The sequence below is a fragment of the Scyliorhinus canicula genome, chromosome 13, assembly GCF_902713615.1.
Source record: "Scyliorhinus canicula chromosome 13, sScyCan1.1, whole genome shotgun sequence".
NCBI lineage: Eukaryota > Metazoa > Chordata > Chondrichthyes > Carcharhiniformes > Scyliorhinidae > Scyliorhinus > Scyliorhinus canicula.
The window spans coordinates 101,828,765-101,840,863 of record NC_052158.1 but is presented as its reverse complement, the minus strand read 5'-3'; the positions used below and the strand labels follow the sequence as shown (position 1 = coordinate 101,840,863).

At 48.4% G+C, this 12,099-nt stretch overlaps 1 protein-coding gene across 4 annotated transcripts in view; it reads right to left on the bottom strand.

Annotated features, from left to right (window-relative positions):
- veph1 (ventricular zone expressed PH domain-containing 1) overlaps nucleotides 1–12,099 on the bottom strand; it is a 359,761-nt gene that overhangs the window by 332,062 nt on the left and 15,600 nt on the right. For 3 of the 4 annotated variants that reach the window (XM_038816021.1, XM_038816022.1, XM_038816023.1), the window contains exons 1-2: nucleotides 11,753–11,898; nucleotides 11,261–11,333 (exon numbers count right to left, since the gene is read on the bottom strand). The gene's annotated coding sequence lies outside the window, so the exon portion shown is untranslated. Of the gene's footprint in view, nucleotides 1–11,260; nucleotides 11,334–11,752; nucleotides 11,899–12,099 lie in introns of those variants that run through there. The other variant, XM_038816020.1, reaches the window with a different exon arrangement.

Sequence of the window (12,099 nt, the reverse complement as noted above, 5' to 3'; positions counted from 1 at the left end):
TGCAGAATTGCAATCTGTGCTTTTCGTTCAAAATGGGTTTCAAAGTACATTTGGTCCCCAGTTAGATCAGGAAAACGGTCCCGATTGGCAGGAATTGAATGAGACTGCCCATAGGTACGCAGGAAAAACCCCAGAAAAGAAGAGCACCCCAACCCCCGACTAAACAGGCAGAACATACCCCCATGAACCCTGTACCCACACACCACAGGGCCCCAGCAGAAGGAGACGCAGATTTCCTTTATACAATCCCATTAACCGTAACCCAATTACAGGACGCGTGTGGAAAAATTACACCGTTTCTTCCCACATCAGACCCCCGCCAGTTTTTCGCTAGAGTTAAACAGCAGGCCACCATGCACTGCCTGGACGAGAAGGAGGTGTAGCTCACGGTTTTAAGCCTCGACCCTTCAGTCGTGGCAGCCCTTCCCGACCCACAGAATGTAGGAGGAGGCATACTCCCAATGCACACAGCGGTCCTTGATGTGATCGGCTATAACAGAGGAGACTCGGTCGAAGGCCTGAACAAGTGTAGGCAAAAGAAAACAGAGCACCCCACAGTGTTTGCTGGACGCTTGTGGATACACTTCAAAGCAGTTTTCGGAGAGTTAGCCCGCGCCCATTTGTCCTCCGATAATATGGCCAAATGGACTTGAATCCTGGTCTCGCATGCGACAGTGGCAGGACAGAGAGCTTGCACAAATTATGACCCCCTCAGACGAGGTCCACAATGCAAAATGAGTTTTGAAAAAGTTGTCCCGTGCTTGTGGGCAATCAGTCCAAGGCAAAACCACATTTATAAAGCCAGATGAAGAACAGGCAGACATGAATCCAGTTAGAGCGCACCAGAACCCCGCATGGGTAAATAAGGGCAGGAACGGCCCACCCCCCGCCCAAAACCCAAGAATGTTACAATTGTGGACAGCTAGGACACTTTACACAAGAGTGCAAGTGCCACAAAAACAGCAGAGAGTCCAACAGACAGGCACCCTAAATAGGAATAGGGCAAAGCCGATCCATAGCTTTAGCGCCTGTTCAGACAATGGAGACATGAACGGCACCGAATGACGGTGTTCGGGCTCCCCAACTTGGGTCTGCGACACCCTTTGGGACAAGTCCGGTTGACCGGTAGTAGTAGGCAAAGTCCGGGGACACCCCGTAGAATTTCTTTGGGACACAGGAGGTTCCCGCACCACACTCAATTCCTCCATGATGTTTCAACGAAACACATGGCCCACAACAGACACCATCACACTCGGCGGCTTTACAGGTCATTTACAACAGGGACACATCGCAGCCCCTGTAGCGATACAAATAGGTAACATTACAACTAAGCACCCCATAGTTTTAGTTGATCTGCCCCAGACAGCTGAACATATCCTTGGGATCGATTTTATGAGCTCTCACAACCTTTCTTTTGATCCAGTAAACAAGTGTGTTTGGAAAATAGCAAAGGCAGCACGTGCCCCCGCCATGCTCACAGTTGGAGAGTATGAGAACAGGATTAGCTCAGTAGGAGACTTCTGGTTCGACCCTCGAGCCATTAGTCCAGACAAACAGGTTAGGGCAGTCCTGCAGGAACACAAAGCAGAATTTGCACAGCACAGGCACGACTGTGGCAAACTGGCTGGCCCTGTGCATATCACAGGCCCCGACCCCAGACCCCAGAAGCAGTACAGATTTCCCCAGGAAGCAGAAGGAAAAATCTCAAAGGTAATAGAGAGTTTACTTGACCAAGGCGTACTCAGAACAGTAGCCTCCACAAACAACGCACCAATTTGGCCTGTCGGGAAACTGGATGGATCATGGCGACTGACGATTGATTACCAGGAACTCAATAAAGTAACACCAGCAGCAGCCCCCACCATAGCCACATGTCCCAAGACCATGCTCAAACAGGGATTCCAGTCAAAAATAATTTTGATTTTGGACATGAGCAATGGCTTTTGGTCCATTCCATTGAATAAAGCGTGCCAGTACAAATTCGCCTTTACATTCCAGGGAAAACAATATACGTGGATGTGCCTTCCACAAGGCTTCCACAACTCCCCCTCCATTTTCCACCGACAGCTGGCAAATGGATTAGCAACATTTTCCCGCCCCGATTGTCTGGTCCAGTATGTAGACGACTTGCTACTACAGACAGACACAAAGGGAGAACACATTTCGCTTCTCGCCAATCTCCTAGGACTCCTAAAAGAAATTGGATGTAAAGTCAACCCCAAGAATGCTCAGATTTCGAAAGAAAAAGTGATTTACTTGGGTACAGTAATCACTCATGGTAAACGCGAGATCGAGCAAAAGAGAATTGACTCGATCGTCAAATAGACCCTTCCCCACTATGTCTCAGCCCTCCAGTCATTTCTAGGACTGGTTGGCTACTGCCGAAACCATATTGATGGTTTCGCCACTTAAGCAGTGCCCCTAGCCGAACCTCTTAAGAAGCAGGCACCTTGGGAATGGCTTCCACAGCATACGGATGTCGTGGATGCTTTAAAAAGAGCACTCAGCACAGCCCCCGCACTACAGGTCCCAGATCCACTTTCCCCGTTCGCTATCGAAGTAGCAAGCACCGACCGAACCCTTTCGGCCGTGCTCCTACAGGAACGCCATGACCAATTACGCCCCGTAGCATACGCCTCACATGTTTTAGATCCTGTAGAGCAAGGATGTTCTGCCTGTGAAAGGCACCTGCTCGCAGTTTTTTGGGCAGTACAGTACTTCGCCTACCTTACAGGACTCAACCCCATCACCATTCTCACTGAGGACACCCCAACACAGCTATTATTAGATGGCTGACTTAAAGATGGCACAGTCTGCTAAATCTGCACAGCCCGTTGTACCCTTATTTTACAGGGACGGGACATTATAGTGAAAAGAACCAAGACCCACACCTTCCTTGCCGATAATTTACAGTATGCAGGCACCCCTCATGAGAGCGAGATCATCACCACTAAACACAACACAGGCCCATTTATACCTAAGACACCTCCCAAGAAAACAGGTAGTACACCCCAGAGACCCCAGCCCACAGACACGTGCGCACCCCTGAAAATTTATGTAGATGGCACCTCCACAGTTTTAAATGGAAAGAGAATCACCGGTTGCGGCATTTATGTAGAGGACGCGCAAGGACGCGCCCTAGATGAGATTTCACTAAAGTTGCCAGGACACTTAGGCTCGCAGGCAGCAGAACTGGCAGCAATCGCTTACATTGCAATAACCACACATGGCGGTGTAACTTTGAAAGAAGGCATTTATGTAGTTCCCAGGCAGGACAGGAACCAGATCATTTGTCAGTTCCATGACAATCATGGACACCAAGGCATTGAACCCACCTTAGCCCACCTCAGACCGCTCTGCTGGTGGCCTGATTTAAAAGCCGATGTAAACCACTACATAGAGAATTGCTTGATCTGTGCCCAGAACAATCTGGATACATATGCAAAAAAACGCTCAACTTAGTCAGACCCGCCCCATTAATGGCCCCTGGACTAATCTCCAGATTGATTACATAGGACCCCTACCCCTTTGCAGAAATGGTTATAAGTATGTGTTGGTGGTCATCGACACCTTCACAAAATGGGTGGAAGCTTTTCCATCAAGAACGAATACGGCGAAAACAACAGCTAAAATCCTAACATCACATCTTCACAAGATGGGGACTCCCCCATAGTATAGAGTCCGATCAAGGCTCCCATTTTACAGGACGCGTAATGAAAAACGTCCTCACAATTTTCGGCATGAGACAAAAGTTTCACATAGCATACCACCCCCAGTCAAGTGGTATTCTAGAGAGGATGAACAGGACATTAAAAGCCACCCTCAGGAAAATGGTACAGCAGAATAACAGCACCTGGGATTCAGTTCTCCCATTTGCTTTAATGTTTGTACCTAACACGGTATCCACGTCCACAGGATACACCCCCCACACTCTCATGACCGGACGCCCCACGAAAGGGACAGAGTATGTATTTGGACTGGATTTGGCCAGCCCCGCAGTCACAACCCTCACACATGAAAACGCTGTACAGCAGCTAATTGAGAATATAAAGGCACCCAACTCGCAGCAGCTGTGAGACTTGGGACATGGAGGAAACAGAGCAAGGCTTGTTTCGACAAAACAGTACACGCCACTGAGTTTGCAGTAGGGCAGCAAGTGATGCTTTCCCTATACAACCCCAGTTCATTCCTTTCCCCCAGATTTTCCGGACCGTACTCCATTTCGGACAAAGTAAGCCCCTCGGTATACAAGATTACATATCCCAATGGCAAGTCTGCATGGTTTCACATAAACCAGCTCAAGGCTCGCAGAATAACGATACACACCACATCTTGCTCGCAGCAGCAGACGAGAACACCCCGCCCACAGATGACGCATTCCTACCCTCCCCCAGCCAGTCCAGCCCTTCCTCAGACACAACTTCAATTCCACCCCCAGAGGCACGACCCCGCCTCTCCCTTCCTACAACCAGCAGCGACAGCGACAGTGATAGTGATGACGACAGCCATAGCACACCACGTTATGTATATCCCCCTGTACCAGGCCCCACTCCCAGCGATTCCAAGCATGATTCCAGTGACCTCTTTGAGATTACGTACATCAAAGCCCCTGACCCAGACCCACCGCCCAACGATTACGGATTAAACCCCAGAAGCTCCAACCTCGACACACGATTCTGGCACCGAGACAATTCGTTCAGGCACATCCAGAATGATGAGATGAACCCCAATTCGCCCCACACAGCTTTGGCAAAGTTACTCCAGTCAAGAGTATGGCAGCCGGGAGAAGATGATGACATAGAGTCTGAGTCCCACCAAACGACCCCCCCCCCCCCCCCTCTGGTCAGCTACGCTCGGGTAGAGCACATACGGCACTGATCACCATCCTACCCGGGGATTCCATCCATTTCTTACCCGCCGAGGCCCATACGCACCCCATTCAGAACTTTGGGTTCAAAACTCTTTTGTTTGTTTTACGGCGACCCTTAGGTTGCTCTCCAGATGCTAATTACATCCTCAAACACTGGGATGGTAAATCGCACAGGCTGCGAGAGGACTCTCACTGTGTCAGTATTTTTCTCGGATATCTTGTCCAGCAATTCGATTTTAAAAAAAAATCAGGGAGTCGCAGATGGTGACCAATTATGAAGGGTAATTGACAATAAAGGACAGACAGACACACGAGATCTTAAGCAAGATAATGACAGATATTATGCTTGTGTTCACAGGGCTCCGGAAATTAAGGAACCAGAAGAAAAGAAGAAAGAAGATGAAGACAACCTCCACCTTCTTCACCTGGATCTTAGCGCGATCCCTTCAATTGCGCGCGGGCGCTAACCCCCTCACCCCTACCCCACAAGCCGTCAATGATTCCCACCCCTGCAATACACAGAGCCCAGCAACAGTTAACAATACCTCGACCTGGTGTGACAAGTTTCTCACCTGGTATTCACTTTCGTACGTAATAGAAGCCCTCTTAGTACTGGCGATACTTTGCAGTGTCGTGCAGACAGTTAGAATCAGGAAATGGTGAAAGAGAGCCTACCACTCTAGCACCCCGGTATACACGTTTAGGTCCCCTATTTGCGGACTTCACCAAACCCCCGAACCCATTGACATGAATTAAAGTGCATCCGTTTTTCTTTGTGTGTTTTTGTTCAAAAAAGAAATGTAAACTCTGTGCTTGACTGCCAAGCCAGAGAAATTTGTATGCTGATATTTGTACAGTTAAGATGTTCTAGATTATTTATGGATGGTTTGAGTGAGGATAGTTTATTGAGGATAGTTAGAGGTTCCAGTTTTTGTTATTTCTATTTTTTGTAATGCATGCCTGAATGTCATAGCGCCCCGTAGAGCTTTATAATAATGTATGTATTTAAAATGATTTTAGGTAAAATTGTGTTACATAAGGTAGGGCAGTGTAGAGCCTAGTTATGGGTGCCCCGCTTGGTCAGAAAATGAAGACGACAGGGTAATGTGATCCTTCACGCTTCGCGTTGAGGATCACAAGGAGTGAGTGTAGCCACCTGGGGTGGCCACATCCCGATTACAAAATGGACACTTGCAAAGAATGTAGGGAAAGTGGACAATGCTGAGAAAGCAAGCAGGTGCAAGGTTTGTCTGTTGATTGGAGCTGTAGTTCCCAGACAAGACCGATACTGCAAATCCATTACCATATTAATGAGCCATCTCCAGGGACAAAAGCATAACATTTAGGTAAACAATACTAAAGCAGACACCCCAGCGCCTGAGGAGACTAGAACAAAGCAGGCCAACGGCCACCTAGGACCCGCCCAGCAATCAGGGCACCCACCCCTTTATTGGAGGAAATCGATACCGATGATCAAGATATGGTCCAATTAATTGGGACCAAGTTCAAGGCCCGCCCCAAAAGCACGCAAAGCACCCTTTGGGTACAAGAAGAAGCCCCCAAGAGAGAATCGCTCTCTTGGCCTTGGCTCTCAGCGAGGAGACACCTGCCTAGCGGCTGCACCAGAACAAGCCCGTCCAAAGTCAACGCACGCTATGAGACAGATGCTCCTCACTACTATTCCGTACCAGCTCTACCCCAGCAGCCTCAGAACCGGACAACGGCCATTGTTCCTCTGACTGAGTGGGCGCCCGAAGCAAAGTATAGGCTTTAGTAGTAGTGATAGTTTAGTTGGTAGAGTTTTGTGCATGAGTATAATTGACTGTGTGTGAAAATAAATGAGCATTGATTTCGAACTTAATAACTGGTGTATCGAGTGTTTGGCGACTCTTGAGCGAACGTAATTAGAATTAAGGAAGGCGACCGAATTAACCACCATAAACAGAGCCAATTAAAGAGAGAACACAACGAGCAACAATGCTCACAAAGGACGTATATTTTAGCATACATTTTAATTTCATTAGCCTGCGCCCCGCCACATGATCCCACCCCCACAGTGAATATTTAAACCTCGCCAACGTGACGTCACATTGGCAAGGTTTACAACAGCAATTTAACAACATGATTCAGAGGGGATCCCCCCAGACTCAAAGGTAAGTATAGTCCCCAAGTGCCGGGGGGGGGGGGGGGGGGGGGGGTAGTGCAGGGGGGCAAAAGAGGGGCGTGCCAAGGCAGTGCCCGGGCATTTCACCCTGGCACTGCCCCGGCACAGGTTGGCACTGCCCTATTGGCCAGGGGTGGGCCCTCTGGGCAGCCCCGTGGGAGTGGTTCCCCGCAGGGCAAGAGTTATAGCTGGGGGAAGGGCAATTATGATGCCATTAGACATGACTTAGGATGTGTAGGTTGGAGAAATAGGCTGCAAGGGTGGGAACACTGGATATGTGGAGCTTGTTCAAGGAACAGCTATTGCGTGTTCTTGATAAGTACGTACCAGTCAGGCAGGGAGGAAGGGGTCGAGCGAGGGAACCGTGGTTTACCAAAGAAGTGGAATCTCTTGTTAAGAGAAAGAAGGAGGCCTATGTGAAGATGAGGCGTGAAGTTTCAGTTGGGGCGCTTGATAGTTACAAGGAAGCGAGGAAGGATCTAAAGAGAGAGCTAAGACGAGCAAGGAGGGGATATGAGAAGTCTTTGGCAGGTAGGATCAAGGAAAACCCAAAAGCTTTCTATAGGTATGTCAGGAATAAAAGAATGACTAGGGTAAGAGTAGGGCCAGTCAAGGACAGTGGTGGGAAGTTGTGTGTGGAGGCTGAGGAGATAAGCGAGATACTAAATGAATACTTTTTGTCAGTATTCACTCAGGAAAAAGAGAATGTTGTGGAGGAGAATGCTGAGACCCACGCTATTAGAAGGGAAGAAGTGTTGGCAATTCTGGACAAGGTGAAAATAGATACGTCCCCGGGGCCTGATGGGATTTATCCTAGGATTCTCTGGGAAGCCAGGGAAGAGATTGCTGAGCCTTTGGCTTTGATTTTTATGTCATCATTGGCTACAGGAATAGTGCCAGAGGACTGGAGGATAGCAAATGTGGTCCCTTTGTTCAAGAAGGAGAGTAGAGATAACCCCGGTAACTATAGGCCGGTGAGCCTCACGTCTGTTGTGGGTAAAGTCTTGGAGAGGATTATAAGAGATACGATTTATAATCATCTAGATAGGAATAATATGATTAGGGATAGTCAGCATGGTTTTGTGAAGGGTAGGTCATGCCTCACAAACCTTATCGAGTTCTTTGAGAAGGTGACTGAACAAGTAGACAAGGGTAGAGCAGTTGATGTGGTGTATATGGATTTCAGTAAAGCGTTTGATAAGGTTCCCCACGGTCGGCTATTGCAGAAAATACGGAGGCTGGGGATTGAGGGTGATTTAGAGATGTGGATCAGAAATTGGCTAGTTGAAAGAAGACATAGGATGGTGGTTGATGGGAAATGTTCAGAATGGAGTTCAGTTACGAGTGGCGTACCGCAAGGATCTGTTATGGGGCCGTTGCTGTTTGTCATTTTTATAAATGACCTAGAGGAGGGCGCAGAAGGTTGGGTGAGTAAATTTGCAGACGACACTAAAGTCGGTGGAGTTGTAGACAGTGCGGAAGGATGTTGCAGGTTACAGAGGGACATAGATAAGCTGCAGAGCTGGGCTGAGAGGTGGCAAATGGAGTTTAATGTGGAGAAGTGTGAGGTGATTCACTTTGGAAAGAATAACAGGAATGCGGAATATTTGGCTAATGGTAAAATTCTTGGTAGTGTGGATGAGCAGAGGGATCTCGGTGTCCATGTACATAGATCCCTGAAAGTTGCCACCCAGGTTGATAGGGTTGTGAAGAAGGCCTATGGTGTGTTGGCCTTTATTGGTAGAGGGATTGAGTTCCGGAGCCATGAGGTCATGTTGCAGTTGTACAAAACTCTGGTACGGCCGCATTTGGAGTATTGCGTACAGTTCTGGTCGCCTCATTATAGGAAGGACGTGGAAGCTTTGGAACGGGTGCAGAGGAGATTTACCAGGATGTTGCTTGGTATGGAGGGAAAATCTTATGAGGAAAGGCTGATGGATTTGAGGTTGTTTTCGTTAGAGAGTGGAAGGTTAAGAGGTGACTTAATAGAGGCATACAAAATGATCAGAGGGTTAGATAGGGTGGACAGTGAGAGCCTTCTCCCGCGGATGGAGGTGGCTAGCACGAGGGGACATAGCCTTAAATTGAGGGGTAATAGATATAGGACAGACGTCAGAGGTAGGTTTTTTACGCAAAGAGTGGTGAGGCCGTGGAATGCCCTACCTGCAACAGTAGTGAACTCGGCAACATTGAGGGCATTTAAAAGTTTATTGGATAAGCATATGGATGATAATGGCATAGTGTAGGTTAGATGGTCTTTAGTTTTTGACTTCCCATGTCGGTGCAACATCGTGGGCCGAAGGGCCTGTACTGCGCTGTATCGTTCTATGTTCTATGTTATGTGTTTGGGGAGGGCTGATGTCTCGGAGGGCGGGTGATGGGGTGTGCCCCCAAAACTGTGTTGGTTGGAGCAGGGTAACAATTGCCCCATGCCTGCTCGTGGAGGGTGGGAGGTGGGGTGAGAGGGGGTCACCCCAATAATAATCTTTATTAGTGTCACTAGTAGGCTTACATTAACACTGCAATTAAGTTACTGTGAAAATTCCCTAGTTGCCACACTGCAGCGCTTGTTCGAATTCGGAATTGCCAATTCACCTCACAGCATGTCTTTCGGGTCTTGTGGGAGGAAACCGGAGCACCTGGCGGAAACCCACGCAGACACAGGGAGAACGTGCAGACTCTGCACAGACAGTGACCCAAGTCGGGAATTAAACCTGGGGGCGGAATTCTCCGACCCGGGGTCGGAGAATCGCCCGGGGCCGGCCTCGATCCCGCCCCCGCCGTGTCCCGATTCCTCTGCCCCTCGAGATTCGGCAGGGCGGGAATCGTGCCGCGCCAGTCGGCGGGTCCCCTGCAGCGATTTTCCGGCCCGCGATGGGCCGAAGTCCTGCCGCCGACAGGCCTCTCCCGCCGGCGGGAATCAAAACACCTACCTGACCGGCGGGATTGGCGGCGCGGGCGGGCTTTGGGGTCCTGGGGGGGGGGGCGCGTGGGGTGATCTGGCCCCGTGGGGTGCCCCCACGGTGGCCTGGCCCGCCATCAGGGCCCACCGATCGGCGGACGGGCCTGCGCCGTGGGGGCACTCTTTTTCTTCCGCCCCACCATGGCCTTCACCATGGCGGGGGCGGAAGAGACCCCTTCCCTGCGCATGTGCCGGTATGACATCAGCAGCCACTGATGCACCGGCGCATGTGCGGACTTCCGCCGGCCGGCGAAGTCCTTTCGACCCTGGCTGGCGGGGCGCCAAAAGCCGTTCGCGCCGGCCAGCGGAGCGGGAGCCACTCAATGTGAGGGCTTGGCCCCTAAAGGTGCGGAGAATTACGCACCTTTGGGGAGGTCCGACGCCGGAGTGGTTCACAACATCAGAGAGGCTTAAGATTTGGAGCTGGGGAGCTACAGGTCGGTTTTCGGTCAGAGACTGACTATTTGAAAAACTATGGTAAGATTCCACCCTACATTTTGGACATTTTCCTTTAAAATTCCCTCCTTCCTTTGATGATATTGGTGGTCATGCCTCACTTTCTGGAATTCCCTCCATAAAACCCCTCTGCTTCTCCATCTTAAAGACCCTACATAAAAATTATTTTTTGACCGAGTCTTTGATCACCCCTTCTAATATCTCCTTTGGTTCGAATCCATTCTCTTCACCTACATTTGCAGCGCTATACAAATGCATGTTGCTGCCATTACTATTTTACATTGAACAAAGATATAAAGCAAATATATGCCAACACACATTGAGGTAGTGTTACTTCAAAATAGGATCGCAAATGAAGCAATTCAAACAAGTGCGTAGGTTAAACTGGTATACTACCACCCATAATTATCTTGTCTATTTGATCTCTGTAAAATCAGGTTAATAATAATAATCGTTATTGTCACATGTAAGCTTACATTAACACTGCAATGAGGTTACTGTGAAAAGCCCCTAGTTGCCACATTCCGGCACCTGTTCGGGTACACCGAGGGAGAATTCCGAATGTCCAAATTACCTAACAGCACGTCTTTCGGGACTCGAGAGAGGAAACCGGAGCACCCGGAGGAAACCCGCGCAGACATGGGAAGAATGTAGAAACTCCGCGCACACAGTGACCCAAGCCGGAATCGAACCTGGAGCTGTGAAGCAACAGTGCTAACCACTCAACACATACATCACTATTTTAACAATATGAAAAAGAAACATGCAATTTATTTCTGGACAGAACATTTCTGTTCATTGTTTGTACCTCAATCATTAATTCACAATTTCCGTTTTCCTTTTTCAATTTATGGTCCAGTTCATTTGTAATAATTGGATTCCTGAAATAGATTTTGAAAAAATATACAACTTCAGGAAGTGCAATATCAAGCATGAAAAATGCAGCAAGGGCACACACAAAGTCAGCTGCGATCTGTGCTAACTTGGAACTGGTCCTCAATTTAGAAAAGTTACTTGTGTGACCGGATTGTTCATTGTTATGCTAAATTGTGGAATTCAGGAGAGCCTGGTTTAGCCAGTTTACATTCTTCCATTGTTTTACACAAAGAAAAGCAAACACAATTTCGGCTGCAAAATTCAAATAATAGAAGAATCATTCCGGCCAAACCCCACTGAAAATTGTATGCAATAGCTAAATAGAATGCACCAAATTATAGTTTAAAATGACTGAAACATCAATTTCTCTGTGGCTATTTCTTGCCCCGAAGGAAACATGAGTAAGTTAGAGATATTGTTTTACCTGCCTGCTAGTCCCAGTGGGTGAACTTGTGATCAGCTTACTCTGAAGGTTCCTGCTGTCTTTGTATTGTAGCACACAGTACACTGTAGTCATGGTTATGTGAGGTAAAAGGCAATGGAAACGTTCTGTTGAAACCATGCACTTCCAGCAATCTATTTAACTGTTGTGGGCGAAGAATGCAAAGAATGCAAGCTGTAAAAAATGTGCCTAAAACCGAGTCTTAAGTGGCACAGTCAGCTGGTGAGGCTTGATGTGAACAAAAACAGCAATTGATTGGAATGACGTTCTAACCAAGTTTTTGCGCAAAGTACAGGAACAGTTTAGTTATCTGTGATACTAACAGCCCC